The 14739-nt window shown below is 44.3% G+C and overlaps 1 protein-coding gene across 2 annotated transcripts in view; it reads left to right on the top strand.

Moving 5' to 3' along the window:
* Positions 1–10411: 10411 nt before the first annotated feature.
* LOC139276182 (transmembrane protein 50B) overlaps positions 10412–14739 on the top strand; it is a 107028-nt gene continuing 102700 nt past the window's right edge. For both annotated transcript variants that reach the window (XR_011595839.1, XM_070893770.1), the window contains exon 1: positions 10412–10497. The gene's annotated coding sequence lies outside the window, so the exon portion shown is untranslated. The remainder of the gene's footprint in view (positions 10498–14739) is intronic.

The following is a 14739-nucleotide window of genomic DNA, read 5'->3' as shown; positions in this document are numbered from 1 at the left end:
TGAAGGCATCTATGATTTTCTACGGCTTGCTTTTATTTTTTTAAAGTATGAATGTTGCCTTCCTGGTGGGAAGGGGACATGTGCGCTATTGCGGTCCTCCCAACTAGTTACAAGAAAATATGTAAGTGGGGGCTCAGCTGCCAGGGATTCTTTTCCTGCTCCCTCCTCTACGTCATCTCTTAGGGGAGGTTCTTGGCTTTCGCACACCTTGTCACAGTATTTTTAAAGTCCTCGAACATTAGAATCTTATTGACTTAGATCAGCAATTTATTGGAGTGGTGGAATCAAGCTATCCATTCACTATCTTTTTATTCATTCAGTATTGCTTTAAACTGGTTACTTTTGATAATTGAGATCAGACAGAGATTGTTCTGGGCTTATTTATTTATTTAGGTTTTAAGATAGTACCTGTGGGAGAAGTTAATGTATACCTGAGATCGAGATACCATTAAGATTGGAAATTCAAAATTTGGGACCCCTACGTTAATGTAGGCATGATTAGTTACAATGCCCATAGCTAGTGAGGAAATACATTATGTTTACATGTCTGTGAAATATATGTTACCATATTTGCTCTACGTCAACCAATCCAAATAATATGAATTAAAGATTCTGCCAATAGCCTGAGTGAAGTGGATCATTGGCAGTTGAAGCAGGGACCATCGCATCTGTTAAGGGAAGAGTGGATAAATATTTAGAGCACAGGAAGATATGACTATGGGGAGAGGAAGAAACTGTGGGATTAGTTTTGGATTACTCTAGCAGAGCTGCACAGCATGGTGGGTCAAATGGCCTTCTGTGCTATAAACCTTTAAGGTTGTATTAGTTAGGAAAACAATTGGTTTATAACTTACTAGAGATCAAGAAATGAAAGGCAGCACAAATTGTATTTCTAACACTATTTTCCGAATTCTGCACATTCATTCTCTCTGCCATTGAGCGGAATCTAGATTATTTGTCAATTTTGTTCTTGAATCATCAGGCATCCTCTCTGTTTCTTCTGACTGTCACTGAATTACTAGCCACAATACTGCTCGATAAGTCTCTGACTGAACTGAGCTTTTGCTGTCTTACCTCTTCTCCAGCATAGAATTCTATCTGTTTAAAATGGTCTGCATCTTCTACAGGGTCTCCCTTTGTCTGTCTGACTGAATTACTATTAATCCTTATTCCGAATGACTTTCTTTGTCTGTATGCCCTTGGTCTGAAGTTGTCCTTCTTGTGGCTTCTTTATCTAACTAGCCCAGTCTGCCTAACTGGAGGAAAGCCATATATACAGCAAAGTTATCCAAGTGGCTGTTTAAGCCACAATCCTGTTTCAGGATTTGTCCTAACTTTTATTTGTAAAAGCACTTAGACTTTTTACATGTTACTGATAAGCGATTGGTAAGATGGTAACAAGAGGGCAGCAATTTATTGTAATTGCAAAGAATTGAAGAGGTTAGGAAAAATTCCTTTTGAGTTTGGTTAGAATATGGAACTCTCTGCTGCAAGCAGTTGTTGAAGCAGAATCCATAAATTTAAATGGGAGTCAGACAGTTGTTTGAATAAGAGGAATATTGAAGCATATGGGGAGTGAACAGGAGAGTAGGACTAGATAATCTAGCTCAAGTGGGGAAAAAAACCCACTGGCACAAACATGATGTCTAAATGGCTGGTTTCTGTACTGGTAATACTGTATCATTCTAACTCTGGGCTTTTGTTTCATGCCAATGGTTGAATGCTTCTGACTATCAACTTTAAGGGCATTTAGCCTAAAGTTTATCAAACACTACCTTCTATTAGCCATCTTTAAAATATGTTTACATGAAGTATTTCCTTATAAGCAATGCTGTATTTTGATGTAGGGGAGGGTTCAGGTTCAGTGTGAGGGGACCTCTGGCCTCTCGTCACTCACCCTTGGGTAGTGGGAAGGAGAAGGGGTAGGGGACATGATGGAGCAAGTGGATCGGAGGAAGCACGCAATGGGGAGAAGATGGTAAGACAGCCCCTGAGGACTGCAGGCAACATTTCCCCCACATTCCCCACCGCAATATGCAACCTGTAGACCCTCAGTAGCACCACCTCCATCTGTTAGGAAAGAAGAAAAGGAAAGAGAAGCAAAAGGGTTGGGAGAGAGAGCAGTAGAAGAGAAGAGAAACAGAGAGGCATAAGAGGGGAGCGAAACGGCACCATGAAGACAACAGGGACTGGTAAGAAAGAGACCACATTCTCCTACTTGCCATGTGCAATGTCATCCACTATTTAGTGAACTTGCCTGTTTCTCTTTCTATCTCTAATGTTTTGTCCTCAATTATTAAACCGAGAACCGACTTCCATGAAATACCTATTTATTTTTCAGAAAAGCTGAAGGTAGTAAAATTTGGCTTGATTGCAATTTTTTTTAGAGCAAAAGGTTCAACTTTTAATATTATTTTTAACTGATTCTAGCACATGAAAAATTGCTGAATAAGGTCTTCAACAGCCTTTTTATGATGGGTTTGCCAATTCCAATTTAGTGTTGTGGTTTTATGCTGTTGAAATATACCGAACAATGGGAAGATTCTGAAGCCATTGTCTTCAGCTCCCGCCAATAAATCTGTTCCCTTTCCACTGATTCCATCCCTTTCTCTCACCACTTTCTGATGTTGAAAGTGACTGTTTGCAACCTTGGAGTCCTATTAGAGCTAAGCTTCCGACCCCATATCCTATCCATCACAAAGTCCGCCAGATTCCATCTCAGTCATATCTCCCATCTCTGCCCCTGCCTCAGCCCAGCTCTTGCTGCAACTCTCATCCATGCTTTTGTTCGATGTTATGTATGGAAGAACTCCACAAGACTGAGTACTGTGAGCTAAAACTGATGTGATCTTAGATTCTTTAATACAGCTCTAGAGTGCCTAAGCAGCATGGCAGACAACCTTTTATACTCCCTTGCACGAGGTGTGCAGGTGACCCTTGGGCCTCCAACAGTTGCGACCTCTGGTGGCAAGTCTTACACAGTTACAATGTTTACATACATAACACTCAACTATTCCAATGCTCTCTTGACTGGCCTCCCACCTTTCATCCTCCATAAGCATGAGCTCATCCAAAACTCTGCTGCCTGTATCCTAACTCACACCAAATCTCATTCAGCCATCACCCCAGTGGTGACTGGCCTACATCGGCTCCCGGTCCATCAAGGCGTCAATTTTAAAAGGTCTCCTTGTGTTCAAATCTCTCTAAGGCCTTGTCCCTCTCTGTCGCTGTAATTTCCTATATCCTTACAACCCTCCAAGATCTTTGTATTCCTTCAACTCTGGCCACGTGTATCCCCCACTTCTTTTGCTCGACCATTGGTGGTCGTGCCTTCCACCATCTAGGCCCTGAGCGCTGAAATTCCTTCCCTAAACCTCTCCATCTCTCTACATCTTATTCTTTAAGATACTCCTTAAAACCTACTTCTTTAACTAAGTTTTTGGTTACCTGTCCTAATTCTTTGGCTCAGTGTCAATCTATTTCCAATTACTCTTCTGTGAAGTTGCTTGGGACGTTTTACTACTTGAAAACGCTTATAAAAATGCAAATTGTTGTTAATGCGAGTGTGAAGGCATGAGATTTATTTCCTATGGATGGCTGAATCATGTTTTCCCCCACCATTCTCCCTGAAATTGATTTGCATTTTAACACTTGATCAGCTGCATTTACTGTCATTTTGGAGCCTACTACAAGATTAAACCTCAAACCCCAACTTCCCATTTTATAACCAAACTTTGGCGTGCAGTAAGAATGCTGAAATAAAGCCAGCTAATGCATTTGTACCAGGGAACACTCTTCGTTTCACAAATGAGATATAAAACAACAGCGGCATACTCCATAAAGTTCCTGTCTGAATTATGTAGATTTTTTAAAATTTAAAAAGCTGCATTTTAGCAATTTATTGAAAATATATAATTTCTCTGGGGATAAACACTAATCCTACATGTAACCATGTCGCTTGGAAACCACAATGCATTAAAAAATGTCCTGGCTCCAGTTTGTGCGTAGCCAACAATCAGAGACAGTAACATCTGGTTGGTCTGACAGCCTCCAGTTGTGTATTTCAGCTGATCAGATTATCAATATCCAAGTGGAAATAATTGATTTTTATTCTTGTCAACAAGCAACTACATGGGTTGAAATGCTGGTGGTTGGCATATGTGAACCTTCCCAGCACAACCAACATCAACCTGCTATCTACAGTGTGTCTGCTGTGGTTCAGTGGGTAAACATAGAAACATAGAAAATAGGTGCAGGAGTAGGCCGTTCGGCCCTTCGGGACTGCACCGCCATTCAATGAGATCATGGCTGATCATTCCCTCAGTACCCCTTTCCTGCTTTCTCTCCATACCCCTTGATCCCCTTAGCCACAAGGGCCATATCTAACTCCCTCTTGAATATATCCAATGAACTGGCATCAACAACTCTCTGCGGCAGGAAATTCTACAGGTTAACAACTCTCTGAGTGAAGAAGTTTCTCCGCATCTCAGTCCTAAATGGCCTACCCCTTATCCTAAGACTCTGTCCCCTGGTTCTGGACTTCCCCAACATCGGGAACATTCTTCCCGCATCTAATCTATCCAGTCCCGTCAGAATCTTATACGTTTCTATGAGATCCCCTCTCATCCTTCTAAACGCCAGTGAATAAACACCCAGTTGATCCAGTCTCTCCTCATATGACAGTCCAGCCATCCCTGGAATTAGTCTGGTGAACCTTCGCTGCACTCCCTCAATAGCAAGAACGTCCTTCCTCAGATTAGGAGACCAAAACTGTACACAATATTCAAGGTGTGGCCTCACCAAGGACCTGTACAACTGCAGTAAGACCTCCCTGCTTCCATACTCAAAACGTCTCGCTATGAAGGCCAACATGCCATTTGCCTTCTTCACCGCCTGTTGTACCTGCATGCCAACCTTCAATGACTGATGAACCATGACACCCAGGTCTTGTTGCACCTCCCCTTTTCCTAATCTGCCGCCATTTAGATAATATTCTGCTTTTGTGTTTTTGCCCCCAAAATGAATAACCTCACATTTATCCACATTATACTGCATCTGCCATGCATTTGCCCACTCACCTGACCTGTCCAAGTCACCCTGCAGCCTCTTAGCATCTCCCTCACAGCTCATACCGCCACACAGTTTAGTATCATCTGCAAACTTGGAGATATTACACTCAATTCCTTCATCCAAATCGTTAATGTATATTGTAAAGAGTTGGGGTCCCAGCACTGAGCCCTGCGGCACTCCACTAGTCACTGCCTGCCATTCTGAAAAGGACCCGTTTATCCCGACTCTGTTTCCTGTCTGCCAACCAGTTCTCTATCCACGTCAGTACATTGCCCCCAATACAATGCGCTTTAACTTTGCACACCAATCTCTTGTGCAGGACCTTGTCAAAAGCCTTTTGAAAGACCAAATACACCACATCCACTGGTTCTCCCTTGTCCACTATGCTAGTTACATCCTCAAAAAATTCCAGAAGAGTCATCAAACATGATTTCCCTTTCATAAATCCATGCTGACTTGGACCGATCCTGTCAATGCTTTCCAAATGCACTGCTATTTCATCCTTCATGATCGATTCCAACATTTTCCCCACTACTGATGTCAGGCTAACCGGTCTATAATTACCCGTTTTCTCTCTCCCTCCTTTTTTATAAAGTGGTGTTACATTAGCTACCCTCCAGTCCATAGAAACTGATCCAGAGTCGATAGACTGTTGGAAAATGATCACCAATGCATCCACTATTTCTAGGGCCACTTCCTTAAGTACTCTAAGATGCAGACTATCAGGCCCCGGGGATTTATCAGCCTTCAATCCCATCAATTTCCCTAACACAATTTCCCGCCTAATAAGGATATCCTTCAGTTCCTCCTTCTCACTAGACCCACTGTCCCCTAAAACATTCGGAAGGTTATTTGTGTCTTCCTTCGTGAAGACAGAACCGAAGTATTTGTTCAATTGGTCTGCCATTTCTTTGTTCCCCATTATAAATTCACCTGAATCCGACTGCAAGGGACCTACATTTGTCTTCATTAATCTTTTTCCCTTCACATATTTATAGAAGCTTTTGCAGTCAGTTTTTATGTTCCCTGCAAGCTTCCTCTCGTACTTTATTTTCCCCCTCTTAATTAAACCCTAAGTCCTCCTCTGTTGAATTCTAAATTTCTCCCAGTCCTCAGATTTGTTACTGTTCTAGCCAATTTATGTACCTCTTCCTTGGTTTTAACACTATCCTTAATTTCTCTTGTTAGCTACGATTGAGCTATCTTCCCCATTTTATTTTTACTCCAGACAGGGATGTACAATTGCTGAAGTTCATCCATGTGATCTTTAAATGTTTGCCATTGCTTATCCACCGTCAACCCTTTAAGTATCATTCACCAGTCTATTCTAGCCAATTCACGCCTCATACCGTCGAAGTTACCTTTCCTTAAGTTCAGGACCCTAGTTTCCGAATTAACTGTGTCACTCTACTTTTTAATAAAGAATTCTACCATATTATGGTCACTCTTCCCCAAGGAGCCTTGCACAACAAGATTGCTAATTAGTCCCTTCTCATTATACATCACCCAGTCAAGGATGGCCAGCTCTCGTTAGTTCCTCGACATATTGGTTGAGAAAACCATCCCTAATACACTCCAGGAAATCCTCCTCTACCGCATTACTACTGGTTTGGTTAGCCCAATCAATATGTAGATTAAAGTCACCCATGATAACTGCTGTAGTTTTATTGAACACATCCCTTATTTCTTGTTTGATGTTGTCCCCAATCTCACTACTACTGTTTGGTGGTCTGTACACAACTCCCACTAGCGTTTTCTGCCCTTTGGTATTCCGCAGCTCCACCCATACCAATTCCACATCATCCAAGCAAATGTCCCTCCTTACTATTGCATTAATTTCCTCTATAACCAGCAACACCACCCCGCCTCCTTTTCCTCTCTGCCTATCCTTCCTAAATGTTGAATACCCCTGGATGTTGAGTTCCCAGCCTTGGTCACCCTGGAGCCATGTCTCTGTGATGCCAATTACATCATTTCCGTTAACTGCTGTCTGCGCAGTTAATTTGTCCACCTTATTCCGAATACTCCTCGCATTGAGGCACAGAGCCTTCAGGCTTTTCTTTCTCACACACTTTGCCCCATTTAGAATTTTGCTGTAATGTGGCCCTTTTTGTTTTTTGCCTTGGGTTTCTCTGCCTTCCACTTTTACTATTCTCCTTTCTATCTTTTGCTTCTGCCTCCATTTTATTTCCCTCTATCTCCTGCATAGGTTCCCATCCCCCTGCCATGTTAGTTTAACTCCTCCCCAACAGCACTAGCAAACGCTCCCCTTTAGACATTGGTTCCGGTCCTGCCCAGGTACAGACCGTCTGGTTTGTACTGGTCCCACCTCCTCCAGAACCGGTTCCAATGTCCCAGGAATTTGAATCCCTCCCTTTTGCACCACTCCTCAAGCCACGTATTCATCTGTGCTATCCTGCGATTCTTACTCTGACTAGCACGTGGCACTGATAGCAATCCTGAGATTACTACTTTTGAGGTCCTACTTTTTAATTTAGCTCCTAGCTCCCCAAATTCGTCTTGTAGGACCTCATCCCGTTTTTTACCTATATCGTTGGTACCTATGTGCACCACGACAACTGGCTGTTCACCCTCCCTTTTCAGAATGCCCTGCACCCACTCCAAGACATCCTTGACCCTTGCACCAGGGAGGCAACATACCATCCTGGAGTATTGGTTGCGGCCGCAGAAACGCCTATCTATTCCCCTTACAATCGAATCCCCTATCACTATAGCTCTCCCACTCTTTTTCCTGCCCTCCTTTGCAGCAGAGCCACCCACGGTGCCATGAACTTGGCTTCTGCTGCCCTCCCCTGATGAGTCATCCCCTCAACAGTACCCAAAGCGGTGTATCTGTTTTGCAGGGGGATGACTGCAGGGGACCCCTGCCCTACCTTCCTTGCACTGCTCTTCCTGCTGGTCACCCATTTACTATCTGGCTGTGTACCTTTTACCTGCGGTGAAACCAACTCGCTAAACGTGCTATTCACGTCATTCTCAGAATCGTGCATGCTTCAGAGTGAATCCACCCGCATCTCCAGTGTCGCAATGCGGTCCATCAGGAGCTGGAGGCGGATGCACTTCCCGCAAACATAGTTGTCAGGGACACCAGAACCATCCCTGACTTCCCACATAGCACAGGAGGAGCATAACACGTGTCCGAGCTCTCATGCCATGTCTTAACCCTTAGATTAACTTAAATTGGCAACAAGGCTAAATGTTACTTACTGATATAGAAAAGAAAACAAAAAACTACTCACCAATCACCAGCCAATCACTTACCCCTTGTCTGTGACGTCACCTTTCTATTTCTTTCTACTTCTTTTTGCCACCCTGCTGCAGCTGCACCGGCTGACCTGCTCGACGACACTCAAACTCCCGACTCCTGGGCCTTTTGTAGGCTGCCTCGATCTCCCTGCTCCGCCCCCTCAACGACACTCGAACTCCCGAGCCTCCCGACTCCTGGGCCTTTTGTAGGCTGCCTCGATGTCCCTGCTCCGCCCCCTCGATGACATTCGAACTCCTGAGCCTCCCGACACCTGGGCTTTTAGTAGGCCGCCTCGATCTCCCCGCTCCGCCTCCTCGACAACACTCGAACTCCCGAGCCTCCCGACACCTGGGCCTTTTGTAGGCCACCTCGATCTCTCCACTCTGCCTCCTCGACGACACTCGAACTCCTGAGCCTCCCAACTTCTGGGCCTTTTGTAGGCCACCACGATCTCCCTGCTCCGCCTGCTCGAGCCTCCCGATTCCTGGGCCTTTTGTGGGCCGCCTCGATCTCCCCGCTCTGCCTCCTCGATGACACTCGAACTCCCGAGCCTCCCGACTCCTGGGCCTTTTGTAGGACGCCTCGATCTCCCCGCTCCGCCTCCTCGACAACACTCTCAACTCTGAGTCAAAACGCTGTGGGTTCAAGTCCCACTCTTGAGAACAAAAATCTCGGCCGACACTCCAGTGCAGTGCTAAGGGAGCGCTACACTGTCGGAGGTGCCATCTTTTGGATGAGACGTTAAACTGAGGCCCTGTCTGCTCTCTCAAGTGGACATAAAAGATCCCATGGCTCTAATTAGAAGAAGAGCGGGGGAATTATTCCTGATGTCCTGGCCAATATTTATCCCTCAATCAACATGACATAAAAAAACAGATTATCTGGTCATTATCACATTGCTGTTTGTGGGAGCTTGCTGTGCACTAATTGGCTAAAGCGTTTCCTACATTACAACAGTGACTACACTTCAAAAAGTACTTCATTGTCTGTAATACGTTTTGGGACATTCGATGGTTGCTATATAAAGGCGCTAAATAACCTCAAGTGTCTACTTTATTGATGGAAAAAAGCAAACTGTTACCTGTACATGTCTCCTTGGGGAAAAAATATTTAATCTAATGAATTTGCCAGCTGGTCGCCCTCTTCTTTTGCTCAAAATTCTGACCTTGTGATGTGGTAAATTGGCAGCTACTGCAGTGAGCTACTGCAAATCGCTGGAGAAATACCACCAACGATGTCTCTGCAAAATCCTGCAAATCCTCTGGGAGGACAGACGCACCAATGTTAGCATCCTCGATCAGGCCAACATTCCCAGCATAGAAGCACTGACCACACTCAACCAGCTCCACTGGGCGGGCCACATTGTTCACATGCCTGACACAAGACTCCCAAAGCAAGTGCTCTACATGGCAGGTGAGCTCAAGATGGGCAGAGGAAACGTTACAAGGACACCTCAAAGCCTCCTTGATAAAATGCAACATCCCCACTGACACCTGGGAGTCCCTGGCCAAAGACCTCCCTAAGTGGAGGAAAAGTATCCGGGAGGGCGCTCAGCACCTCGAGTCTCATCGCCGAGAGCATGCAGAAATCAAATGCAGACAGCGGAAAGAGCGTGCGGCAAACCTGTCCCACCCATCCTTTCCCTCAATGACTATCTGCCCCACCTGTGACAGAGACTGTAATTCCCGTATTGGATTGTACAGCCACCTAAGGACTCATTTTTCGAGTGGAAGCATGTCTTCCTCGATTCCGAGGGCCTGCCTATGATGATGATTCAGCTGCTAGCAATGATCTGAACAATTCTGTGGACTGCCACTGTAGTGCCTTATCAGTAAATTGACGTGCAAGAGGGCTTCACTTTGGACAGCCAATGGCGGCTCTTGTTCCATTCGACACTCCTGTATTAAAAGTGGGCGGAATCCCCCTAACCGTGAAGGGGGAGACGATTGGCGGCTTGGGTTACGGTCGCGCTTTCCATTGGCGGCTCGGGAGACAGTCGCGCTTTCCATTGGCGGCTCGGGTGATGGTCGCGCTTTCTATTGGCGGGCGCGGGTGTCCATCATTACCCGGGGGGCGGGGTCGGCATGCGGCGAGGATGCGGAGGCTGGAATAGCCGTTGTGCGGACGGGACGGAGCGGATTTGAAGAGGCCGAAGCCAGGTTTGTGTAATCCTCTATTTTTTTTAATTTAAAAGACGAAGCAGAGAGGTTGAATGATTGTAATGTGTTTCTCGTTGATGGTGGCCTGGTTTCCCTCCCACGAGGGATGGAGGCCGCCCGCCCAGTCTGTCTTGGCAGCCTTCGTGTGTCGTGAGGTGACCGTCGGGAAAGCTGTAGCAGCGCCTAGAATAACCTTGCACCTGCATCTCACTCCAATCCATGGCCTTATCGGTTGCAAACATGCTCTTACTTCACATACATTTAAAGTCATTTAACGTGTTCCCTTTTTAAACCCACTGGGAAGCTAAAATAGTGACTGCTGTTGGATAACACAACATCTCCATTTAACTCTGGGCGTTCCTTAACCCTAAACCTTTGGCAATAAATGTCTCACTGGTGTACCTTGTGGGGTTTTATTTTGGACAACTACGCCAGCTAGATTTCCGTGTACATGAGCAACTTGTTCCAATTCGTATCAGGAAGTCAAAACCAAAAAGCAGGAAGCGGTTTTTTGTTCTTTAAACTTTTAAATTAGATTTGCCTTAACCCACTTTTTTTTCTGCAGTATTTTAGGAGGAAAGGGGTACTGAGGTGACTGATCAGCCATGATCTTATTGAATGGTGATGCAGACTCAAAGAGCCGAATGGCTTACTCCTGCACCCTATTTTCTATGTTTAGGTTGGTTTGCAGCATTTTGGGGTGGATCACCTGAGGATGACCCTTTGTAACAAATGCTGGGATATGTGCAGGGATGGCAAGTGTCAGCTCCAACTCTGTTGTTAGTACTCTTCCTTCTACACAAGGAAGAGTACTACACAGATGAAAACCGACACTTCAGTACAGTACAGAGACAGAGGCCAAGATTTTGTGGTCATCGGTGAAGCAAAGGCCTTCGTGGCTGGCCCTCCAAAGAAAGCTGCCCACAGAAATCTCGCGATCTCTGGTGATAAGTTTGCCTTTTGTGATGTTCAAGTGATTTCAGTGCTCTTTAGGGGGAAATCCCGAGTGCAATGCTGCTCCAATGTCAATAAGCTTTCTAAACATCCAATCCCATTGCATAATTCTCAGACAGGAAACCTGGTAATGAGAAGAAAGAAGACTTGCATTTATATAGTACCTTTCATGACCACTGGACGTCTCAAAGTGCTATACAGCCAACAAAGTACTTTTGGAGTGTAGTCACTTGTAATGTGGGAAACGTGACAGCCAACTTGTGCACAGTAAACTCTCAAACAGCAATGTGGCATGAGCAGATAATCTTTTTTTTGTTATGTTGAGTGAGGATAAATAAATATTGGCCAGGACACCGGGGATAACATCCCTGCTCTTCTTCGAAATAGTGCCATGAGATCTTTTACGTCCACCTGAGAGGGCAAACGGGGAAAGGGCCTCGGTTTAACGTTTCATCTGAAAGACGGCGCCTCCGACAGTGCAGCACTCGTTCAGCACTGCACTGGAGTGTCAGCCTAGATTTATGTGCTCAAGTTCCTGGAGTGGGACTTGAACCCACAACCTTCTGATTCAGAGGCGAGTATGCTACCCATTAAGAACATAAGAAATAGGAGCAGGAGTAGGCCATTTGACCCCTCGAGCCTTCAATAAGATCATGGCTGATCTGATCATGGACTTTGCTCCACTTTCCTGCCTGCTCCCCGTAACCCTTTAATCCCTTATCGCTCAAAAATCTCTCTCTACACCTTAAGTATATTCAATGACCCAGCCTCCACAGCTCTCTGGGGCAGAGAATTCCATAGATTTATAACCCTCTGAGAGAAGAAATTCCTCCTCATCTCAGTTTTAAATGGCCGGCCCCATATTCTATGTCCCCTAGTTTTAGTTTCCCCTATGAGTGGAAATATCCTCTCTGCATCCACCTTGTCGAGCCCCCTCATTATCTTGTATGTTTCAATAAGATTACCTCTCATTCTTCTGAACTTCAATGTGTATAGGCTCAACCTACCTTCAACCCCCTCATCTCCAGAAACAACCTAGTGAACCTTCTCTGAACAGCCTCTAATGCAAGTATATCGTTCTTTAAATACAGAGACCAAAACTGTACGCAGTACTCTAGGTGTGGCCTTATCAATACCCTGTACAGTTGTAGCAGGACTTCTCTGCTTTTATACTTCCCCTTTGCAATAAAGGCCAACATTCCATTTGCCTTCCTGATTACTTGCTGTTACCTGCATACTAACTTTTTGTGTTTCATGCATAAAGACCCCTAGGTCCCCCTGTACTGCAGCACTTTGCAATTTTTCTCCATTTAAATTATAATTTGCTTTTCTATTATTTCTGTCAAAGTGGATACCCTCACATTTTCCCACATTATACTCCATGTGCCAAAATTTTGCCCACTCACTTAGCCTGTCTACATCCCTTTGTAATTTTTTGTGTCATCCTTACAACTTGCTTTCCCACCCATCTTTGTATCATCAGCAAACTTGACTACATTACACTCTCTCTCTTCATCCAAGTCATTAATATAGATTGTAAATAGTTGAGGACCCAGCACCGATCCCTACAGTACCCCACTAGTCACTGTTTGCCAACCAGAAAATGACCCATTTATCCTGATTCTCTATTTTCTGTTAGTTAGCCAATTCCATGCTAATATATTATCCCCAACCACATGAACTTTTATCTTGCGCAGTAACCTTTTATGTGGCACCTTATCGAATGCCTTCTGGAAATCCAAATACACCACATCCACTGGTTCCCCCTTATCCACTCTGCTTGTTACATCCTCAAAAAACTCCAGAAAATTTGTCAAACACGATTTCCCTTTCATAGAACCATGCTGACACTGCTTGATTGAAATATGCTTTTCCAAATGTTCCGCTACTGCTTCCTTAATAATGGACTTCAGCATTTTTGCAATGACAGATGTTAGGCTAACTGGTCTATAGTTTCCTGCTTTTTGTCTGCCTCCTGTTTTAAATAGGGGCGTTACATTTGCGGTTTTCCAATCCGCAGGGACCGCCCCAGAATCCATGGAATTTTGATAGATTGCAACCAATGCATCCACTATCTCTGCAGCCACTTCTTTTAAGACCCGAGGATGTAAGCCATCAGGTCCAGGGGATTTGTCCACCTTTAGTCCCATTATTTTACTGAGTACTACTTCATTAGTGACAGTGATTGTCCCTATAGAGCCTTGATTATCCACTATTGGGATGTTTTTAGTGTCTTCTACCGTGAAGACCAATACAAAATATTTGTTCAACGTCTCTGTCATTTCCCTGTTCTGTATTATTAATTCCCCAATCTCATCCTCCAAGAGACCAACATTTATTTTAGCCACTCTTTTTTTCTTTTTTGTACCTGTAGAAACTCTTACTATCTGTTTTTATATTTTGTGCTAGTTTACTTTCACAATCTATCTTCCCTCTCCTTTATCATTTTTTTTTAGTTGTTCTTTGCAGGCCTTTAAAAGTTTCCCAATCCTCTGGCCTCCCATTAGTCTTGGCCATATTGTATGCCCTTGTTTTCAATTTGATGCCATCCCTTATTTCCCTAGTTAGCCACGGATGGTTATCCCTTCTCTTACAATCATTCCTTCTCATTGGGATATATTTTTGTTGCGAGTTATGAAATATCTCCTTAAATGTTTGCCCCTGTTCATCAACTGTTCCCTCTTTAATCTATATTCCTAGTCCACTTTCGCCAACTCTGCCTTCATACCTTTGTAGTCTCCTTTTTTTTAAGCTTAGGATGCTGGTTTGAGATCCAACTTTCTCACCCTCCAACTGAATTTGAAATTCAACCATGTTATGGCCACTCATTCCTAGAGGATCCTTCACTACGAGGTTATTTATTAATCCTGTCTCATTACACAGTATCAGATCTAAGATAGCCTGCTCCCTGGTTGGTTCTGCAACTTACTATTCAAGGAAACTGTCCTGGATACACTCTATGAACTCTCCCTCAAGGCTACACTGGCCCATTTGCTTTGTCCAATCAATATGAAGGTTATTATTGCCGTTCCTTTATTACAAGCCTCCATTATTTCTTGATTTATACTCCGCCCTACAGTGTAACTACTGTTAGGGAGCCTATAGGCTACACTCACCAGCAACTTTTTCCCCTTATTATTCCTTATCGCCACCCAAACTGATTCAGCATCTTGATCCTCTGAGCCAATATCGTTTCTCACTAATGCACTGATCTCATCCATTAGCTACCCCACCTTCTTTTCCTTTCTGACTATCATTGAATTGTCAAGTACTCCACAATATTTAGTT

This window comes from Pristiophorus japonicus, chromosome 11 (genome assembly GCF_044704955.1).
Source record: "Pristiophorus japonicus isolate sPriJap1 chromosome 11, sPriJap1.hap1, whole genome shotgun sequence".
NCBI lineage: Eukaryota > Metazoa > Chordata > Chondrichthyes > Pristiophoridae > Pristiophorus > Pristiophorus japonicus.
Note: the sequence above shows the minus strand (reverse complement) of the source record. Positions and strands in the feature narration are given on the sequence as shown.